Raw genomic sequence first — 8,147 nt, 5'->3', positions numbered from 1 at the left:
GGAGACAGGTTCATGTTCTCTCAAATATTGGTCTTGTCAGAATTCATCTTATATTTTTTGATTCAGCGTTCTCAACTTCAATTTGTGAGACTGCAGGCAAATCTGTCATTTCAGCTTCAGTGCTGCTGCTATGTCTTGATTGTAGTAGACAAAGATACCTTTTTTGAAATTTGTCCATGGGATGTTGACCTGAGGCTAGCATTTATCCTTAGTTGCCCAGAGGGCAGTTAAGAATCAACCACATTGCTGTGGGTCTGGAGTCACATGTAGGCCAGTCCAGGTAAGGGTAGCTGGTGAGGGCATACCTGGAGTACTGTGTGCAGTTTTGGTTTCCTTCTTTGAGAAAGGATATGCTGGTACTGGAGGGGGTGCAGAGGAAGTTCACTAGGTTAATTCCAGAATTGACGGGGTTGGCTTTGAAGAGAGGCTTAGTAGATTTGGATTATATTCATTGGAATTCAGAAGATTGATGGGGGTGGGGGTGGGGGGGGGGGGGGATCTTATAGAAACATATAAAATTATGAAGGGAATAGATAAAATAGAAATAGAGAGGATGTTTCTCCTGGCAGCTGAAGATTAGAGGGAGCAGATTTAGGACTGAATTGAGAAGGAATCTCTTCACCCAGAGGATTGTTAATCTATGGAATTCCTTGCCCAGAGATGTTGACTTTACTTCAGTAAACATTTTGAAAGCTAAGGTAGATATTTTTGAACAATAAAGGAATTAAGGGTTATGGTGAGAGTGCAGGTAAGTGGAGTGGAGTCCATAAAAAAATTAGCCACAATCTTATTGAGTGGCAGAGCAGGCTCGAAGGGCCAGATGGCCTACTCCTGCTCCTAGTTCTTATGTTTTCATTCCTTCCCTAAAGGACATTAGTGACCCAGATTGACAATGTTTACATGGTCGCCATTAGACTAGCTTTTAAAATTCAGTCCTGTATTTTTGTTGAATTTTATAACCACAGTGAGATTTGAATCCATGTCCCCATGACATTTGCCTGAGCCTCTGGATTACTAGTCTCGTGATTGTACCAACACCCCATTATCTCCCCAAAACTTGGGAGGGAACCTTTTCTCTCTTGTTCTTTTTTTTCTCTTTTCAGCCTTCCGTTTACAATATTGCACTCCAGAAGTTTATCCTATCTCTATTTGAGCTGCTTGGATTTGCTGTGACTGGCGGAAGCTCACCACCACTACTTATCCCAGTCTGTTAGGAATCCCCTCTTCTTTGCCATTTTCCTGTTCCAGCTTTTACTAATTCTCAGATCTCCATTTCAACGGATGCTGCTGGACTGTGAGCTGCTCCCAGGACAGAGGAGCATTAAGTTCTCCTGCTGAAGATCACCGAGAGAAGATGTTTGACTGGGCTAAAGGGCCACTAAGCCACTTAGTTAAAGTGGCAGAACCAACAAGCGCAAAGACCATGAGCAATGCTAGCAGTGTGCCAAAAAGGAGAGCATCAGTGAGCAAACGTGGACTGGGACGACGGCAGAATAAACTGGATGGGACATGGGGGGACATAAGGAGAGTGCTATTGGAAGTTTAACAAGCATGGCTGTTGTGAGGTTAGGAAAGAGCTGCTTCAGAAAATTGTAGAGGGCCTGAACTGAAACAAAATAGAGCTTTAAACTAATTTCAATGAGTGTGGAAAGTTCTTAGGGGAGAAAGTGAGGTCTGCAGATGCTGGAGATCAAAGTTGAAACTTTATTGCTGGAACAGCACAGCAGGTCAGGCAGCATCCAGGGAACAGGAGATTCGACGTTTCGGGCACAGGCCCTTCTTCAGGAATGAGCAGAGAGTGTTCAGCAGGAGAAGATAAAAGGTAGGGAGGAGGGACTTGGAGGAGGGGAGTTGGAAATGTGATAGGTGGAAAGAGGTCAAGGTGAGGGTGATAGGTCGGAGTAGGGTGGAGGCGGAGAGGTCAAGAAGAAGACTGCAGGTCAGGAAGGCGGTGCCGGGCTGGAAGGATCCGGCTGAGACAAGGTGGGGGGAGGGGGGATGAAGAAACTGGTGAAGTCCAAGTTCATCCCCTGCGGTTGGAGGGTTCCCAGTCGGAAGATAAGACGCTCCTCCTCCGACCGTCGGGTTGTTGTGGTTTGGCGGTGGATGAGTCCAATGACCTGTATATCCTCAGTGGAGTGGGAGGGGGAGTTGAAATGCTGTGCCACAGGTTGGTTGGGTTGGTTCGTCCGGGTGGCCCAGAGGTGCTCCCTGAATCGCTCCGCAAGTAGGCGGCCTGTCTCCCCAATATAGAGGAGGCCACACCGGCTGCAGCGGATGCAGTAGATGATGTGGGTGGAGGTGCAGGTGAATCTGTGGCGGATATGGAAGTTTCCCTTGGGGCCTTGGAGAGAAGTGAGGGGGGAGGTGTGGGCGCAAGTGTTGCACCTCCTGCGGTTGCAAGGGAAGGTGCCGGGAGTGGTGGTTGGGTCGGTGGGGGGTGTGGATCTGACAAGGGAGTCGCGGAGGGAGTGGTCTCTACGGAAAGCTGATAGGGGAGGGGAGGGAAATATATCCTTGGTGCTGGGGTCTGTTTGGAGGTGGCGGAAGTGACGGCGGATGATGCGCTGTACATGGAGATTGGTGGGGTGGTAGGTGAGGACCAGTGGGGTTCTGTCCTGGTGGCGGTTGGAGGGGCGGGGCTCAAGGGCGGAGGAGCGGGAAGTGGAGGAGATGCGGTGGAGGGCACCGTCGACCACGTCGGGGGGGAAATTGCGGTCCTTGAAGAAGGAGGCCATCTGTGTTGTACGTATTTTGAACTGGTCCTCCTGGGAGCAGATGCGGCGGAGACGAAGGAATTGGGAGAATGGGATGGCGTTTTTACAGGGGGCAGGATGGGAGGAGGTGTAGTCCAGGTAGCTGTGGGAGTCGGTAGGTTTGTAGTAGATGTCCGTGTTGATTCGGTCGCCTGAGATAGAAACAGAAAGGTCTAGGAAGGGGAGGGAGGAGTCCGAGACTGTCCAGGTGAATTTGAGGTCGGGGTGGAAGGTGTTGGTGTAGTGGATGAACTGTTCAACCTCCTCGTGGGAGCACGAGGTAGCGCCGATACAGTCATCAATGTAGCGAAGTTCTTACTATCATTTAAAAGCTCAGTGTAGTTTCAGTTCTGTTTCTTTTTGCCTCAATCCCAATCCTCCAAATCTTGCTGCCCTTCACAATTGCCTGGATTACCTAATTCTGAAGAATTACATTCTGAGGAAGGGTCACCAGACCCTCAATGATAAATTCTGATTTCTCTTCATAGATGCTGCTTCAGATATAGACCATGTTGAAGAAATGACAGCAATCATTTGCTTTGTGGATGTGGCTTCAACATTTATAATCTGCTAAAATCTTCCAGCAATTTATGCTGTTGTGTCTGGATTACCTAATGTTTGTACCATCCCTGCTCATAGGTAATTTTTAGATAAAGGAATTGTTGAACAATTGTGCAGTCACATTAGCCGTGGTTGGAAACAGCAGTAACCAAAATCATTCTAATTTACTAAATGACAAATATTTTAATATTAGATGTAATTTATCACAAATGAAATGGTGACTAATCTACAGTGCATAGTAAAAGGCAGGGGAGATTTTCCTTTCAAAAAGTCAAAAACTGCAGATTTACTTGCACGTTTGGCTACTTGCCTTGGTTTTTCTGTTTAAAAGGAGTTATACCTAATTAACACTTTTGAACAGGCAAAAAAAACTTCAATGTCATAACAAAGAGATGTGGATGCTAGCGATTTCAAACGAAAGCAGAAAGCGCGAGAGAAACTCATCATCTACAGAGAGAGAGAAAAACTGAGTTTCCACTCCACTGACCCTTCGTCAGAATGGTTTACGAATGTGATTGGCTTTTCACGTCCACCGAATACAGAATAGTAAGTGAAAACTGAATGAGTCACGTCCAAGGCTACGATGGAGCGTTAGTCCTGAGCAGGGCCACTTAATAGGCAGCTCACAGTGAGAAGTCTGATTGCAAAGTTCCCTCAGGAAGCAGGTTTCGGATGGAGGGCGGCACTTGGTGCTGCACAACTCACAACAAAGAGCATGTGAGCTGGAGCGTGCAGGGGCGAAAGTAACCCCGGAAAAGGCTTAGGAGAAAAAGTACGTGACAGAAAATATGCAAATGAAGTACACTATCAAGAAAGGATCAGTTTTCCTCAGCCTGTCAACAAAATAGATTAGTGTGCTGCTCAGAACGACTGAATGAGAAGCAAAGACAGAGAGCAGACGCAGCAAGATATTCCACAGCTCAATATTGGAATCAGGAACTGAGTTGAGACGAAAGACCTGATATCGTCAGGTTCCCCTCCCGGTGACTCTTAAGACAGCACAGAAGCCTGTTATCGGTGCTGAGAGTCTGAGAGCAGCGAAGGAAGCTGGGGAGCTGTGCCCCAAGCCTGGGAGCAGGAGAGCTCAGACTGTCCTGAACAACATGACCAGACACCCCTGGGAGTGAGTGACCAGGACTGGAATTAAGGTACAAATGACAACTGCATGGCAGCTTCTCCAAAGTGGATGGACGGATGTGAGAATGGCTTGGTTCGAGTTTGGTTGCAGTATGGTTCTGAGTGTTCAGCCTGTTGGGATTTGGCTCCTGGATGACAAACACTCAGACATTAGCCGCTGCAGGGAGCTGTGTACAGCAGCGCCCAGCGATCTCACTCACACCGAAACCCGGAAGTTGCGAGTTATCTCTCAGCGGCCTGAAAAAGCAACAGGGAAGAGCTGCTCATGCGGCTGTGGTGTCCCTATCTATGGACTAGTTCAGATTCCATCTGCTCCGGAGATGTGAATAGGATGATTAGAAAAAATATATAAAGCGACAGGGAACCCGCTCTGTATCTCATTTGTTTAGGCAAATTGTGCAAAACCAGACTGCTATAAACATTGATTTTATTTTTAGATTCCCTACAGTGTGGAAACAGGCCCTTCGGCCCAACCAGTCCACACCGACCCTCCGAGGAGTCACCCACCAAGACCCATTCCCCTTAAGCACCGAATGGCCACATCAGCTGACCTGCACATCTTTGGACTGTGGGAGGAAACCGGAGCGAACCCACGCAGACACGGGGAGAATGTGCAAACTCCACACAGTCACCTGAGGTTGGAATCAAACTCAGGCCCCTGGTGGTGTGAGGCAGCAGTGCTAATGACTGAGCCATCCTGCTATTTCTGTCTGGTATCTACAAGTGCAGAGGCTGGACTCCATCTAACCAGTCAATACCAATACGCACGTTTCTGAACAACGAGAGGCAACTTCCACATTATTTCGATTTCATTCGGAGCAAAACCACAGGCGTGCACATATCAACGGGTCAAACACCAAGGTTTGTGCTCATGACCGCTTGCCCCCTCCAGTGTTCAGAGATCTATTTTAAGGTCACATTAAGTAGCTTTAAGAAACAGAAAAAACCATTGACTATATTTAGGGGGTTGGAGTCAATGTCTGCTGAAAATGTGTTGCTGGAAAAGCGCAGCAGGTCAGGCAGCAACCAGGGAACAGGAGAATCGACGTTTCGGGCATAAGCCCTTCTTCAGGATTCCTTTTCCAGTACCACACTCAGGACTCTAATCTCCAGCATCTGCAGTCCTCATTTTCTCCAAGTTGTAACCACAGCATAACACTCATACAGTTCTGTTTAGATCATAGACATATCAATGTCTTTTGTCTGAAATGTCGATTCTCCTGCTCCTCGGATGCTGTGCTTTTCCAGCACCACTCTAATCTTGACTCTAATCTCCAACATCTGCAGTACCCACTCCCGCCTATATCAACACTGAGGATAATTCAAACTTGTGTTATAATCATTTTTTTAAAACTGGGAACCCGTGTTTAGCTGCCTGTTTAGCAATCTTGCTTTGTGGGCATGGATGCACAAATTTACAGAATTATCCTGGTATAGAAGGAGGCCATTTGCTTTCTGAGAATATTCATACTGCCAAACTCCTGCCTTTTTCCAGTAACCTTGCACATTGTTTATTTTTCAAATATTCATCCAATGCCTCAATCAATCTTCCCTCCACCACACTGGAGGCAGTGTATTCCAGATGCTAAGTAGACACATTGTGAAAAATATTCTCTCACCTTGCATTTGCTTCTTTTACAAAACACTTTTAAACTATGCCCTCTGACTCCCAATCCATTTACCAGCCAGAACAGTTGCTCCCCATTAACTCTGCCCAGACCCCTCATGGTTTTCAAAACTTCTATCAAATCTCCTCTTAGCCTTCTTACCTGCAAAGGAAACACTACCAACTTTCCAGTCTTTCCTCAGAAATGAAGTTTCTTGTCATAGAGTCACAGAGATGTACAGCACGGAAACAGACCCTTGCGTCCAACTTGTCTATGTCAACCAGATATCCCAACCCAATCTAGTCCCACCTGCCAGCACATGGACCATATCTCTCCAAAACCTTCCTATTCATATACCCATCCAGATGTCTTTTAAATGTTGCAATTGTACCAGCCTCCACCACTTCCTCTGGTAGCTCATTCCATACACGTTCCACCCTCTGTGTGAAAAAGTAGCCCCTTAGGTCTCTTTATATCTTTCCCCTCTCACCCTAAACCTATGCCCTCTAGTTCTGGACTCCCTCACCCCAGGGAAGACTTTATCTACTTATCCTATCCATGCCCCTCATGATTTTATAAGGTCACCCCTCAGGTTCCAGCGTTCCAGGGAAAACAGCCCCAGCCTATTCAATCTCTCCCTATAGCTCAAATCCTCCAACCCTGGCAACATCCTTCTAAATCTTTTCTGAACCCTTTCAAGTTTCACAATATCCTTCCAAAAGGAATGAGACCAGAATTACACGCAACATTCCAAAAGTGGCCTAACCGATGTCCTGTACAGCCACAACATGACCTCCCAACTCCTGTGCTCAAACCTCTTGACCAATAAAGGAAAGCATACCAAATGCCTTCTTCACTATCCTATCTACCTGCGACTCCACTTTCAAGGAGCTATGAACCTGCACTCCAAGGTCTCTTTGTTCAGCAACCCTCCCTAGGATCTTAACATTGAGTATATAAGTCTTGTTAAGATTTGCTTTCCCAAAATGCAGTATCTCACATTTATCTAAATTAAATTCCATCTCCCACTTCTCAGCCCATTGGCCCATCTGACCAAGATCCCGTTGTAATCTGAGGTAACCTCCTTCACTATCCACTACACCTCAAATTTTGGTGTCATCTGTAAACATACTAACTATATCTCCTATGTTCATATCCAAATCATTTATATAAATGACGAAAAGTAATGGACCCAGCACCGATCCTTCTGGCACGCTACTGGTCGCAGGCCTCCAATCGAAAAACAACCCCCCACCACCATCCTCTGTCTTCTACCATTGAATCAGTTCTGTATCCAAATGGCTAGGTCTCCCTGTATTCCATGGATCTAACCTTGCTAACTTGTCGAATGCCTTACTGAAGCCAAACATATCACATCCACTGCTCCTCCCTCATCAATCTTCTTTGTTACTTCTTCAAAAAACTCAATTAAGTATGTAAGACATGATTTCCCATGCACTATGCCATGTTGACTATCCCTAATCAGTCCTTGCCTTTCCAAATACATGTACGTCCTGTCCCTCAAGATTCCCTTCAACAACGTGCCCACCACCGACATCAGTCTCACTGGTCTATAGCTCTCTGGCTTGTCCTTACCACCTTTCTTAAATAGTGGCACCACATTAGCCAACCTCCAGTCTTTCGGCACCTTACCTGTGACTATCGATGACACAAATATCTCAGCAAGAGGCCCAGCAATCACTTCCCTAGCTTCCCACAGAGTTCTCGGGTACACCTGATCAGGTGCTGGGGATTTATCCATTTTTATGTGTTTCAAGACATCCAACACTTTCTCCTCTGTAATATGGACATTTTTCAAGATGTCACCATCTACTTCCCTACATTTTGTTTAGAGTCATAGAATCATAGAGATGTATGGCATGGAAACAGACCCTTCGGTCCATGTCGAGCAGATATCCCATCACAATCTAGTGCCACCTGCCAGCACCCAGCCCATATACCTCCAAACCCTTCCTATTCATATACCCATCCAGATGCCTTTTAAAAGTCATAATTGTCCTAGTCTCCATCACTTCCTCTGGCAGCTCATTCCATACACATATGTTCTTGCCATATGGAAACATTA

At 46.3% G+C, this 8,147-nt stretch overlaps 1 protein-coding gene across 1 annotated transcript in view; it reads left to right on the top strand.

Annotated features, from left to right (window-relative positions):
- Positions 1-3,915: 3,915 nt before the first annotated feature.
- efcab10 (EF-hand calcium binding domain 10) overlaps positions 3,916-8,147 on the top strand; it is a 50,708-nt gene continuing 46,476 nt past the window's right edge. The window contains exon 1 of the transcript XR_015760486.1: positions 3,916-4,465. The gene's annotated coding sequence lies outside the window, so the exon portion shown is untranslated. The remainder of the gene's footprint in view (positions 4,466-8,147) is intronic.

The sequence above is a fragment of the Chiloscyllium plagiosum genome, unplaced genomic scaffold (assembly GCF_037043375.1).
Source record: "Chiloscyllium plagiosum isolate Xiang-an unplaced genomic scaffold, Cpla_swu_hap1 HiC_scaffold_19, whole genome shotgun sequence".
NCBI lineage: Eukaryota > Metazoa > Chordata > Chondrichthyes > Orectolobiformes > Hemiscylliidae > Chiloscyllium > Chiloscyllium plagiosum.
The sequence above is the reverse complement of the archived record's forward strand: the minus strand, read 5'-3'. Positions and strand labels throughout refer to the sequence as shown.